We start from the raw sequence: 14,587 nt of genomic DNA on the forward strand, positions 1-14,587 counted from the left end.
AGCGTTTTCCAACACAACCGCGTTGTTTCTGCCTGAATCTGCTTTACCATTTGGGGCTCTCGGGCTCCCCAGCCCCAAATGGGAAATCAGCTGCAGGTAGAAACACTATGCGGCATGTAAACATAACCGCGTGTGTTTCTGCCTGCTGTGGCTTTCACTTTGGGTCTCCGGTGCTCCCCTGGGAGCACCGTAGACCCAAAGTGATAGCCACAGCAGGCAGAAACACACGCGGTTGTGTTGGAAAACGCTGCGGTTTTTCTTTCCAAATTTCTCAGGCTCCTCCGATGCTCTGTGAAAGAAATGTCCCCTATACAATGCTTTTTTCTGGCACGATTCAAACTTCAGTTTAATAATAAGTCATATTTCTTCGTGGGGCCGAATCCATTATTATTATTGAATCCAAGATCCTTCTTGGGGCTGCTGGGGGTGGTGAAGCTTCTGGGCTGAGATGAATATTGTTCGAAAGTTGTTTGGTGCATAGTTCCGCTGTATTCTTATCATTGTTTGCAGAGCTGAGCGGGTGTGAGCAGTCGCCGCTAGCCCAGACTGCTGTTTCCAGCCCAGCACGGTCCCTGGGCCTCCAGTGAGTGTTTTTGATCATTTATTTTTATTTTTTCAAGCTCTGTGCTCTGAGCGCATTGGTTCTCCACCCCCCGCCCTCCCCTTGCAGCCACTTCCTGGTCCTCCACTCCCTCCCGCCTACCTGCCCGCCCACCCATTCTGATTGGTGGCTTGTGGTATCCCTCCTGGACTTGTCGACGGCTGCTCTCCCCGGTCGCTGCTTTGCAGAGCTGAGCGGGTGTGAGCTGTCACCGCTAGCCTTCACTGCAATTTCCAGCCCAGCACGGTTTCTGGGCCTCCAGTGACTGTGTTTGATTATTTATTTTTATTTTTTCAAGTTCTGTGCTCTGACCGCGTTGTTTCTCCACCGCCCCCCTCCCCCTGCAGCCACTTCCTTGTCCTCCACTCCCTTCCGCCTACCTGCCCGCCCACCTCCTCCCCTCTCCTCCATCCCCTCCTATTGGGTGCTTCTCTGGTTTAAACTGTCCCTCCTGGGCAGCCCCCCTGCCCGGCAGCCCCCCTCGGCTAAGGGCCCCTTAGGCAAAGGGCGGCTCCCTGACAGGTGGCTCCTGGGGGTGTCTGCAGGTGTCTGCAGGGGACGCCTGTTGCCACCCTGCTCATTGGTCTGGGCCCCCTGTCCACTGTGTCCACCTGGTTTGACCAACTAACTCAGCTGTGATCTCAATGGTTTCAACTATGGACTGTCACCGTATTTAAAGTTGCTCTGTGAAACCTAGGCCTTTTTCTCCCTCTTTAGGATACTCAAATTTAGGTGGGACTTTTACCTGTTATAACATGCACTGTGACCGTATTTAAAGTTGCTCTGTGAAACCTAGGCCTTTTTCTACCTCTTTAGGATTCTCAAATTTAGGTTTGTCTTCTTTCCTGTCTTAGAATGTCCTGTGCCTCTCTTGCGCTTGCCTCGTAAGTACCGTCGTCCTGTGCCACTCTCCTGCTCACTTGCCTCTCGCTGTCTTGTCTGCCTACCCCTTGGACCCCCTCCTCTCCCACCTACTCTACGGTGCTCGCTGTCTTCCCCCATCTTTTCAAACTGTTTCACTATTGACTATCCGGCACTCCTCACTAAGTCTGGTAGGAAAAAGTTTAAAAAGGACATCCTGGTCTCCAACCCAGGCCTCCCTATCGCTGACACCTACATCAGTGCCTCCTTCAAGGAAACTCTTACCGACATCCTCTTTGTCGTTCCTTCTCCAGATCTAAAACCCCACATATGGTCTGTGTTCTCTCGCCTTTCTCCTCTTCTCCCATTAATTATGGTACCCGTTTGGATGCCCTCCTGGCCTCCTTCCTTTCCTCTAAGGTCATCATTAATGTCTACTCTAATGGAACCATCTTGGTCCAAGGACCTCAGGCCAACCTTCACCTCTTTGATAGACGCTTTCCACGCCTCATCAACTTCCTTTCTTCTCCTGCTGTCCCCTCGTCCTTTCCTTGGCTACCTTGCCTTCCCCCTCCCTCTCTGCCCCCTCTCGGGCGCTTTCTACACCTCTGATCCTCTCCGCGCCCAGACCCAACCGATCTGGTGGGGGCGTAGCCCTTATCTTCCCTGAGTGGATTCCTGCTTCTGTCATTCCTACGCAGGCCTACTCCTCTTTTGAATGCCTCGTCTGCAGGCTCTCTCTCTCACCTAGCCATTCCCTTACTGTGGCTACTTTCGGCCATCTGGTCAGGTTTCTTTCTTCCTCTCTGAGTGGGCGGACCTCGACTCCTCACTCCTGGCCTCAACCACTCAACTCCTCCTTCTCGGAGACTTCAACATCCACCTGGATGCCTCCTGACCCCCTCTGAACTCTTTCACGACCTCTGCGACTCTCTCTCACTCACCATTCTCCCCTCTGGCCCGACTCACTCTGCAGGGCACCCTCTCTATGTTCTGATCTCTTCAGACCTTCCCCTCGCTCTCTCTCTCTCCACTTCTCTCTCCTGGAGTGACCACTTTCTCCTATCCTCCCACCTCACCCTCCCTACCCTGCAGGCCAAGCCACCTCCGTCACTGCCACCCACCTTCTCGGTCACCTGACCCATGAAGCGCGTGTCAGTTGAGGCTTTTGCTGCCACCTTCTCACCACCTCCTCCCCCCCTGGCTGACTCTCACCCTGACACAGCCATCTCCACTCTGCTATATCTGATACTCTTGATATCCTTGCCCCTGTCAGGAGAATCCGCCTGAAGCCCAAAGCCAAGTGCAACTCCTGGTATGACTCAGACCTCATCAGCCTAAAACACAAGTGTAGGGTTGCCGAGAGGAAATGGCATGCTTCAAGTTCATCCTCTGACAAACTGGCCTGCCGCCTGCTGCAAAGGCAATACCGTCTCTCCATCCTCACCAAGAAGAGAGCTCATATCCAAGCCAGCGTCTCTGTGGCATCTAACAACTTGGCTGAACTCTTTAAAATCTGCAAGGAACTGGCCAATCCTGCCGCAGTCTCTACCTCTCCTGTCCCTTCCCAGGCCCTTTGCACGGCACTGGGCTCTCACTTCATTTCTAAAACTCAGGACATCCTGTCCTCACTCTCCTCCTCTCATACCCCTCCCACTATTCCCTGCTCTTCCTCTGGCCCTTCTGCAGCCACCCCTCCTCCCTCCTTCCCTAACTTTCCCCTTTTCTCTCCAGACGAGGTTTCTAGACAAGTCCGATCTATGAAAGTCTCGTCGAAACAGGTTCTCCACTGTTCCTCAAACTATCAAGGATCACATCGACTCCCTGGCTCCTGCCCTGGCGAATTCCTGCAATCACTCCTTCGCCACTGGAGTCTTCCCTTCCCCCTGAAGCACTCCCTGGTGCACCCTCTTCTTAAGAAACCCTCTGCCGATCCCTCCTGGCTGGCTAACTATCGCCCAATCTCCATAACTCCCTTCCTGGGCAAGCTCCTGGAGAAACTGGCCATCTCCCAACTCAATCTCCACACTGAATCTGTTGGTTGTCTTCGTGACCATCAGTCTGGCTTCAGAGCTGCCAGAAGCACGGAACTGCTCTCCTGAACATCCGTGAAGACCTGATCTCCAACCTCGACTCTAACACCCCTTGCGTTCTTATCCTGCTTGATCTCTCTTCTGCCTTTGACACTGTCAACCATGCCATCCTGCTCAACCGTCTCTGTGATAACCTGGGTATCACTGGTCAGGCTCTGGCGTGGCTGACTTCTTTCCTCTCCGACCGACCCTCCCAGGTCCAACTTGGGTCCTTCCTCTCCGACATCTTTTTCTCTACCTGTAGTGTCCCCCAGGGATCTAACCTCTCTCCCTGGATGTTCAACCAATACCTGGCACTCCTTGCCCACCGCATCGCCGCTCTCTGTCCCAACTTTCAGTGCTATGCGGATGATACCCAGCTCATTTTCAGGCTACCCTCGGCCTCCTCCTCCTCCTCCTCCTCTCCTTCCCTCATCTCTGACTGTCTGTCTGCCATCCAGGATTGGTGTGCCGCGAACCATCTCTGCCTTAATGCCAGTAAGACTGAGATTCTACTCATCGCCACACCCACTCCCTCCAGGATTGGTGTGCCGCAAACCATCTCTGCCTTAATGCCAGTAAGACTGAGATTCTACTCATCGCCACACCCACTCCCTCCTTCCCTGCAGCTCTCTGGCTGGCCTCTCTTGGCCCTCCTCCCTCTCCCACATGCAAGGCAAAAAACCTCTGGGTCATCTTCGACTCTGCACTCTCCTTCTCCCCTCACATCTCTGACGTCTCTAAGAGGTCACACTACCAGCTGCACCTCCTTAGAGGTATTCTTCCTTTCCTATACTTCCCCCAGAAGCTCACTGTCTCCAGAGCCCTGGTCTTCTCCAAGCTGGACTACTGTAACAGCCTCTATCTAAATCTTCCTGCCTCCACTCTCCGCCCTCTGCAACTTATCCAGAACAGGACTGCGAGACTTGTCCTTGGCCTCAAGCCCAGGGATCACATCTCTCCAGGACTGAAATCTCTGCACTGGCTCCCAGTGGCTGGGAGGATTAAATTCAAAACCGTCTGGCCTTCTGGGGTCTGGGGCCACAATACCTTCAACTCTCTCTTCCCAAATATCTTCCTTCTCGAGCTCTTCGCTCATCTGCCTCCAACTCCCTCAGGGTCAGTCGCTTCTCCAAGCAACAAGTTGGTGGCAGATCACTCTCTTCGGCAGGGGCCTCTCTCTGGAACAGCCTTCCTGCCTCCCTGAAACTCGAGGAGAACCATCTCCGGTTCCGGAAACACCTCAAAACCTTCCTCTTTGCTTCTGCTTTCTCTCCTTCCCTCCCATGCTGAATTCCTGACTGAAATTGCACTGGTTACCTGGCCACCCTTTTCTGATCTCTGGCCCAGGCCCCGTCAACTGCCCACCTGCACTGCCTCCCTGGCAACCTCTGCAATTGGGGACCGTTTTCTGTATCCCTTCAGTCCCCTTTCCAGCACTTTGTCTGCACTGCCTTGCACTTGCCACCAGCTGGCTGTTTTATGTGTTCTATTTATCTTATTTATTCCACTTCCCATGTACTGCACTTTCCCCTCTACCTTCCCCCCTCGCACTTTTCCTTTTCCCCCTTCCCATGCACTTGCGTGATCTGAATGACAACTGGCCTAGTAAGATTGTTGTCTGTCCTCCCTTTGTCCCCCCCCTTGCCTCGTCGTGCCTTGGAACACTTGTGTATAGGCGCGTTATAAATGCCATATCATATCATATCATTGTATGAGTTCCTTGAAATGTTTTGAATGTCAGACCTGGGACTGCAACCACATTCTTGGTTAGTTATCCAAAATTAACGGAATTTGGGCCCGAACTGTGCTGCAACGGTTGTCCCCTTTTGCAAGTGCAGCTGGTTATGTCGGGGGCGGGGTGTGCACTGCCATTGTTGGACCCAACCTGTAGCCCTTCTTAGTTGGAATGCCTGTGGATTGGGCACCCCGATTAAGTCCTACAAAATTGCATCCTATGTCAATCGGAGGGGGGCAAAGGCTTTATCTGTGCAAGAGACACATGCACTACGGAGGGAATCCATTTCCTTTGCACTAGACTGGGGTCCCCAACATTATTGCATGACCTACTCTTCACACGGCGGGGTAATGACTCTTATACACCCATTTTTTCAGTTCACACATTTAGATACCAAGGTTGATGATGAGGTGCAATACGTAGTGGTGCATGGTATATTTGCAACAACGAGAGGTATTGCTGGTTAATGTATATGGCCCTAATGTCGATGATCCTGATTTATATGGAAGGGTGTTTCAGTTCTCTCAACACAATCCTTGATCCCGCAGTCAATTGCACGGGCACTGCAGCGAGAGCACCCACTAAGGCTGCTTTGTGTATATGCTCACATATGAATGCCATTTATCTTTTTGACACCTGGCGCACCCTGCATAGTACCAGTAGGGAGTATTCATTTTATTCATATGTGCTCAAAATGCACTAATATATCTAGCTCCCTTTTAAATAAGACGATACGCTGTGAGATCCTGCCACGCACTTTGTCGGATCATGCTGATGTACAACTGGCTGTGGAGCTTCTGCCTGCGGGTGGTCCTCGACTGCCGTGGCGAATTAAACCAACAGCGTTGCTGGACACGCCCTTCTTGCAGAACCTGCACAAAAAGGTCTCCTTGTATTTTGATGATAATGTGGGAACAGTAGACTCAGTAGCAACTCTTTGGTAGGCATTTAAGGCATTTATTCGTGGTGTGGCCATATCAACCGTATTTGGGGTACTTAAGAGTTTATGGGCTGAGCTGGACTCTAGGGAGGCCAAACCTTCTACACTGCAGCAGCAGTATGCACATAGCCCCTCACCTGCATTGAGATACACAATTAAAACTGAGCTGGATGCCTTTCAGGAGTCTGCACAGAGACAGGTGAAGTATTTTGATAGACCGCCGCTTTCTAGGAAGTATGGCGAGGGTGATAGACCTGGCAGAGTCCTTGCATGCCTGGTGAAGGTGGAAACTGGCAACGGGCACCTACCGTTCATTAAATGTCAGGACGGCATGATGGCACATTCTGGTGATTTCAATTACATTTTTTTCCAGTTTTACTTTGCCCTCTGTCAGCCTAAGCGCAGTGCTACCCCCCTTGAAACAGAGTATTTTCTAATGGGATACAGAAGACTCTAATATCTGCCGAGGCGAGAGTGACTCTCAAATCGCCAATGACGGTCGAGGAGATTAAGGCAGCCATAGCGTATCTGCTGAGTGGCAAGGCACTAGGATCTGATGAATTCTGTGCAGAATTCTATAAAGAATTTAAAGATACTCTTGCCCCATATTTATTACAGCTGTGGGAGGAGGCATTGCTGAGGGGAGTGCTGCCTGACACTATCCGCGAAGCAAGCATTCTATTGTTGAAACCTGACAAAGAGGCTGAGGACTGCGGGTCGTACAGGCCGCTATCCCTTGTAAATACTGATGCTAAGGTGTTTGCTTAGGTCCTTGCTACAAGGTATCTCCGCTGTTGCCCTATATGGCCCATCCCGACCAGTCAGGCTTTATTCTAGATCGATTGGCGGCCCTGAATTTGAGGAAACTTTATGGTTAGGTGGCGCTGACGCCCCTCCCCCGAAGTACGTGCAGTGGCAGTATCGGATATGAGGAAAGCTTTTGACACAGTCTCATGGCCTTTTCTTTACCAGGTGTAATCCAACTATGTGTTTGGACCCCAGTTTATATCATGGATCAGGCTTCTGTACACTTTCCCATATGCTAGGTTACGCACAAATGGGATGTTATCACCAGTAGTGAAATTAGAGGATGGCAAAAGGCAGGGCTGTCCACTTTAGCCCTTGCTCTTTTCCTTGATTGTTGAACTCTTGGCAGACACGCTAAGAGATAAGCATGCTAGAATGGGCATATGGCTGGTAAGGAGACCAGAAAATATATCACTCTATGCAGATGAAATACTCATATATTCAAGATCCGGAAATCAATTTATCTAAATTGATTGAAATGGTTAAGAACTATTGCAGGCACTCTGGATTGCACCTTAATGCCGATAAGTCAGAGATATTTCCTTAAAATGCTACAAAGCTGGTAGTATCGGTCTTAGTAGCCGTCTTAGATGGTCTGAGCATAGTTGCACTATTTTTGGATATTGATAGCCAGATCGGCAGAGTTCTTGTTAGCTCTCAATTGTACATCAAACCTGACTGCTATGACATCCAAATTTCAAAGATGGGGTCATATCCCTATGTCATTAGCTGGGAGGCTATCTCTGATCAAGATGATAACTTTGCCTAAATTGTTGTACCTATTCCGTAATATTCCGCTGTCGCCTGGGCGGGTACTTTTCACAGACTTGGCCAGGGCGTGATCTGTGTTTTTGTGGGCCAACAGTCGGGTTTGCATGAAGTGGACTCATCTTGCCAGGTCCTATGCTTTTGGGGCTTTGGCGGTGCTTGATTGGGAACTGTACTACTTGATGGCACAAGTGCCTTTACGGTGGGCACACTGTCGGATTCCCCAAATGTTCGATTGGAGAAGCTGCAGATGGTCACTGCACCCTTGGTGACGCTGCTTGCTGGTGATCCATATTGGACCTCCCACCCTTTACATCCAGTGGGGGCAATGTGGACGTCCTGGTGTAGGCTTAGTACCAGGCTGGGCATCTCGGCTCCCTTTGATAAGCAGGTACCATTGTGGGGATTGTCGGTGGTGTCACCCACGACTGAAAGAAACATTGAAAGAAGTTGGTGCAATATGCACATTCATACTCTTGATGATTTGTATGTTGGTGAACGGTTCGTAGACTGGAATACTATTAAGATTCACATAGGTGATGATCCTTTACAGTTGTTATACTACTATGGCATGAGAGATGCTTTCATGGCACACTGGCCGGCGTCCCCTGAAGAACCTCCTTCGCACACCTGTTTGAAATACATATTATCCAACCCAGGTTTCAAGAAGGATGACTGTACACTTTATGCACTGGCTCAAGCCATTGATACAGGAGAAAGTGGTGCGCAGAGCTACAAGTAGAATTTAGTGATTTACAATGGCGGAATACATGCAACCTGACTAAGGGGGGGGGGTCACCTTCTAAGAACAACAGATTTGTCACCCTGAGCACTAAGGCCTACCCCAGATGTCATGAGGTGAATGCCACACTATAACATATGTTTTGGGGGGTGCCCCAAACAGGTTGAGTGCTGGGCTTCGATTTGTCCAGACTCTGTCGGATATGCTGGGTCAACAACTCAACCTTGAGGCACAGGATTGTTTGTCGGGGTACAAAGGTAAGATGATAAAGGTTAAGCAGCAATTTGGGGCTACTACTACTAAGAGAGCCATCTTGCTGCGATGGTCCTGAGTGGGCCGTCTATTCTTCAGGATAGGTTGCATGACATCATGTGGGCGAATGATATGGAGGAACTGTATTTGTCACTGTTTCCACTAATATGCCGACCTAAGAATGTGTGGCAGGACTTTTGTCATTTTCTTATGAGAAATGCTATATCCTCGAACTGATATTAGAAAGTTTTGGTGGGATATGGTTTATGAAGCAATATGCGATATCTTAACAGTTCCTATGTCAGAACCCGTCAACACTGAAGTTGCTCATGTAGAGTAGTCGACGAGTTGTTCTGACCAATGTACCCCTCTGAGTGGTAAAACATGCAGAGGAGTCAATTAGCAGGAAGAAAGGAACACCAGCTGCAGGTCGGAGTAGTCTTCCTGGATACCACCAGATGTCATTCATGAATAGGACAGCGGTGAATGGTCAGCCGTAAACTACAACAAAGAAGATCAAGCAATGAATACCTAGTTGGCATGAGGCAGAACAATAAAATGCAAAAACTGAGTTGACTTACTAGGAGGAGAATAATAATGCCTCAGAAAGTAGAAAACCCAGGAGGAGAACTGCTATGGTGTATCGGTGTTCCTGCAAAATAAAGCAGGACCCGTCAATACCTAAACCATAAGAATAAGGAATAATTGAACGATAGCGGACAGGACTTACCACAGGACAGACAGAATCCACAAGGAAACAGTTTATGGCAGCTCAGAATAAAAGGCTATCCCGACGGCACGAGTACGCCTAAACTATGGTGACCCAGTCTCTAGTTCCAGTGGGGGTCACGGAACCCACCAGCACACGGACGCCTAATACCTAGCACACTACCGGCAGTCTCGAAGTCACTGTGTGCATGTTACTGAGCCATCATAAACCATTAACAGCACAAATCCAGGAAAATCCAATCAGAGTTCCAGTCGGTTCACAGACGAGCAATTCCAATGACAAGACGAAATCCACGCAGAGTCCGTGAAACAATCCAAATCATCAACAACGCAGCAAACAGGATCAAACTCGAAAAGCGGAAGAATGTCCAAAGCGGTCCGAAATCGGCAACAGGAAAAAATGCAAAGGGGGCAGAACAAAGCAGCCTGTGGAATAGTAAAGGGTTGGAAATAGAGAAATCCAAATACAAAAGGGCAACAGGAACAAAGCACTTCCGTAGATTCAAAATCAGAAGCATTTAGCACCAGAATAGCCGTGCTCTTAATGGAAGGTATTGTCACGTGACCGAGAAGTAATGCGTGACGTGCATCGTGAACGTACTGACACAGCCAATTTCCATGGCAATCTCCAACGCTCAGTCTCGCTCGCCCAGTCGTGAAGACCCGCGATTGCATTCCCTTGCACGTAGCAGTGGTAAGAGTCTTAAGGTCACAATGCCCATACATGATCACCATTCTGCCCCTTAATATCTTGCTTGTGCCCAATATAGTTTGAGCATTAAAGTGTGCAGCTAAACGAGCGGGGCATTTCATAACACCCTACTGGTGCATTATTATTCTTTTGCTATACCTGTATGTTCTTTTTATTTGTTTGGATTGTAACTGTCCTGCTGTCGGTTCACCAAATGTTTAATAAATAAAAGTACAAAAATAATAAGAACATACTGAGACAAGGAAGAACACAACAACCATGAAGAGTAACCAACTCTGAAGTAATGCCACGAAGTGGCTCACCGGGAGCACGAGGAATGAGACATCAACTGCAGGTAGTGACACTGCTCCGGCGCCGAGTCCTGAAGATAAAAAGGAAAGAGAAGATGGACTAAAGGAAGTCAGATTGCGAGGAAGCTAGGAGCCCACTGGAGCCCAGGAGTTTCAAACTCTGAGTGAGGGCTGGAAGAAAGGCTGCAAAGTCTATTGTGGGTCTGAGAGAAACAGACCCAACTGCGAGGCTGAAAGGATAAAGCATTGGCGTGATCACAACAACGTGGGCCATCTGGTCCCAGAGCGGAGCCAAGACTGTAAGCAGCGGAGGACCGCAAAGGTGCACAGGACCGCTTAAGCGGACAAGAAAAGCAACGGAAGCCGCCAGCAAGAAACCCCATCCCAAGAAGAACTGGTGATGTGCTGCATCCCACGAGAAGGCAAAAGGAGGCATGGGAGACCCAGTAGGGATACAGGAGAGGTAGAGAGAGGGACACAACATAATGTTCCTCACCCCAGTGACAGCTATAGGGCTTTTGGGGAACAGAACTGTGTAGAGTGCATCAGGGAGGATCTCCCTCCTCCCAGCAGTAGCAAAATAACAACTGGGCACTGTAAAATTGAACCAAGCATCCAAGGAGAACTTCCTCCTCGCAGTGGCAGCAATAAGCCCACTGACCACCACAGAAGGATCTGCGATCCCAACAAAAAGGTACTGAGTATCCTAGGAGAACTTTCTCATTGCAGTGGCAACAAAAAGCACACTGTCCACCAGAGGGAGGGTCATAAAGGCAATATTCCACTCCTCTTCGCTACAGATTCGTAAGAGGTAGTAAGCTCCTCTAAGGACCAGTTTGGTGAAGTATTTAGCTCCTTGAATGGCCTCCAAAATGTAATTGATAAGGGGCATGGGATTCCTATACTTTACCGTAACTTTGGTCAAACCACAATAATCCAGGCAGGGCTGTAACGCTTTAGTGTCTTCCTTGCGTACAGAAAATAGAGGTGCACCTGCGGGTGACTTAGATTCTCTGATGAGACCATTTTGGAGATTCATGTTGAGGTATGCCTTTAGAGCAGTCTTTCCAGCAAGGGATAATGTATACATCCTACTGAAGGGTATAACCGCATCTGGGACGAGGTCAATAGCGCAGTCTTCAGCATGGTGACGTGGTAGACTCCTCAAAAATGTCCTTGTATCTGTGAAACTCAGGTGGAACACATGAAAGATCCACACAGGACACCGTGAAGATATGTTGTTCGCAGCTGGCGACAGCAGCTGGTTTGTTTGGTTTAGGAATTTGAAAGCATGTGTTGGAACAGAAGTCGTAATCCAAATGGAGAACGTTGTTAGTCCAGTCCACACTCAGATTATGTTGTCTGAGCCAGGGTATGCCCAAAATGACGGGGAAATGGGCAGCACGTATCAAATCAAAAGAAATCACTTCTTGGTGATGGGTAATACTTAAAGACATAGAAATGGTCTGTTCAGTAATGGGTAAAGAGCTGAGAGGGTGTTCATCAAACCCCTTCAACTGGTTGATGGATCTCCTTCCTTTCTCTTGGGGACATGGTTGTTTTCAGCCCAGGCATCGTCCATGAACAACCTAGCAGCTCCACAGTCAAGCAAGGCTAAGACTTCAAGAATGTTGGTCTTAGACACTACCAAGGTAGTAGGTAGATCGTGCAAAGAACAATTCCAGGAATCCATGCTGGAGATTGGATGACTGTTGGAACACAGATTGGTTTCACTAACCTTAGTTCCAGTTAGGATAGGGGTCCGGCATTTGCCTGACGATTGGGCGGAACAAAGCAATTCCGCAATGTATGTCCATTGGAGCCGCAGTACATGCAGAGATCTAAATCCCTTTGTCTCTTGCTTTCTTCAGAGGTTAGGGGCCCAAGAGCAGCCCCTATCTGCATAGGCTCTTCATCCTGAACAGTGCTAGTAGCCCCTTGGCGTATGTCAAGAAGAGTTTTGTGGGCAGTATATGTGAGTTTGACTCTCTCCAGCATCTGTTTTAAAGTAGCCATAAAGGATGTGTAATCGGAGAGAAGAGGACTGTCCAAAACCACCAGGGGAGTAGGCCATGCAAGGGCATCCCCCACAAGATTTGAAATGATAAATCCAACCTTTGCTTGGTCCATGGCAAAGGCTATTGGCTTGAAGGTAAAATTACTGGTACAAGCATCAAGATATTCCCCAATGGAGGGTCTACTGGAGCATGCTCACGGAAGGCTAACATCTGGAAACGTGAGCTATACAAATTGAAAGGCAAAAGCGGGATAAGGAAAGCTAGCATAATATCTCTCGTGAAGCAGGCACTCGAGAGTTGCAATGCTCGAAGCAGTTGCCAGGAACAATAAAATTGATGAGCTACGGCGGTGGCCGCCATCTTGGAAAATAGCCTAGACCGCTAAAAAGTGGTCAAAAAACAACATGGTGGCAAGGTGTAATGGCTGTCCCCTCCTCAACTGGTGCCACAACGACCACCGGGAGTCCATGACAGGCTGGGACCTTAGCAACAGTGAAGAAGGTATCCGAGGAAAACTTCTTTGTGGCAGTGGCCGCAATAAGCCCATTGTAACGCTCACCTTTCATCCACAGGGGCACCTTGTTAGGTGTCCTGACCCACGTTTGGACTATTATGCTGCAACATTTGGTGCTGTGGGTTTAGGAAATCCAAGATGGTGGAAAAGCCCACATTTGCGCCACAATCTAGGAGAACCGTGCAGTTTTGCGCACACCAAAATGGTCCCCTGACTTGCCACCCACCAATGCAAAGAAAGATGGTTCTGTTCAAAATCCGTTTTTATTAATGTCAAACATTGCTAAGATCATGGGCCCGAAACCACCAAACAAAAATCCAACTATGGTTGAGTGTTTTACTTTACTCTACTACAGATCCACATCAATGCATGTTAAGCAAGGATCATATACTATCAAGTAAAATCCTTTCCTTTTGAAATGTATTAATTCAAGACAGCTGTCAAAAATAGGTGCAGTACCGGCATTGGACACTGACCGGCGCTGGCGCTCTATAAATCCTGAAAGGAGAGCTGACTTGCAGAACTGGGCAGTGAACAGAAGGGGGTCTTATGTAATTAAAAGTTCAAAAGACTGGCCTTTCCTGAGAACTCTTAACACCCCAGAGACCCACACCAGGAGGCAGGATATCATATGGCCCTGTTGATTGAGAGGGGACTTCCCTGCAGCCTGCTGGCCTCAACACAATAGACCCTTGCAATTGAATGGGGTATGCTGATTTTGGGTGTGGACTGTAAACGGAGCTCTGCCTGGAAGTAGAGACATGTGATCCCTGACTCCCCCAGTTCCTAGGGGCGGGCCAGACAGGACTGTGGATTCATATTGCAGCAAATATATGTTTAAGTTAAATGCTTCTAAAATCTTGTATTAAGCTCACAGAAATGTACAATTTGGGGATCCTGAAAATGAAAAATGCCCTCACGATTTGAGCCCAAATTCCATTTTGTGTGGTGTTCTGGGACCGAACCCCGCTATTTATTAATATTGCAGACACTGTGTTTAGGATAGAGACATAGTAATTTCCAGTAATATGCCCAGGGAAGGGGTGCAGGTCTGTGTAAATTTTGAGGAAAAACCAATAAAGTCACTAAAGTCACTAAAAAGCACAAAATGTTGCCATTTGTGAACCCAGGCTCTGAGGGGGATCAGAGTTGGGTGAGAGTGTATCTTAAATTAATCTGTGAAATGTGTATGTAATTTCAACGACGTGTGTATCTGGGAAACCTGTTAGTTATGAAAAATTCATTTTCTAAGTAAAAGTAAAGGGACGTTTCTTCAATAGACTGTAAGACTCTGACACACTATCCCTTCTCAAATCAGGTCACAGAGAATCCTTGACCTATGAAATCATGAGAGGGTTGGGCATGCAGAATGAACCGATCCACCCACTTTCAAAACACATAAAAAGAGACTGCTTGGACAGAAAAGACATTCACTTTTCATTTTCTTGCGGAGCATTTTGCCGGACCACACAACATCTAGAAGGAACATCCAGAAATTAGACTCCAGATAGACTACAGAACTTAAAGCAACGGCCTAACCCAC

Source organism: Ambystoma mexicanum, chromosome 14 (genome assembly GCF_040938575.1).
Source record: "Ambystoma mexicanum isolate Mex_15411 chromosome 14, UKY_AmexF1_1, whole genome shotgun sequence".
Classification (NCBI taxonomy): Eukaryota; Metazoa; Chordata; class Amphibia; order Caudata; family Ambystomatidae; genus Ambystoma; species Ambystoma mexicanum.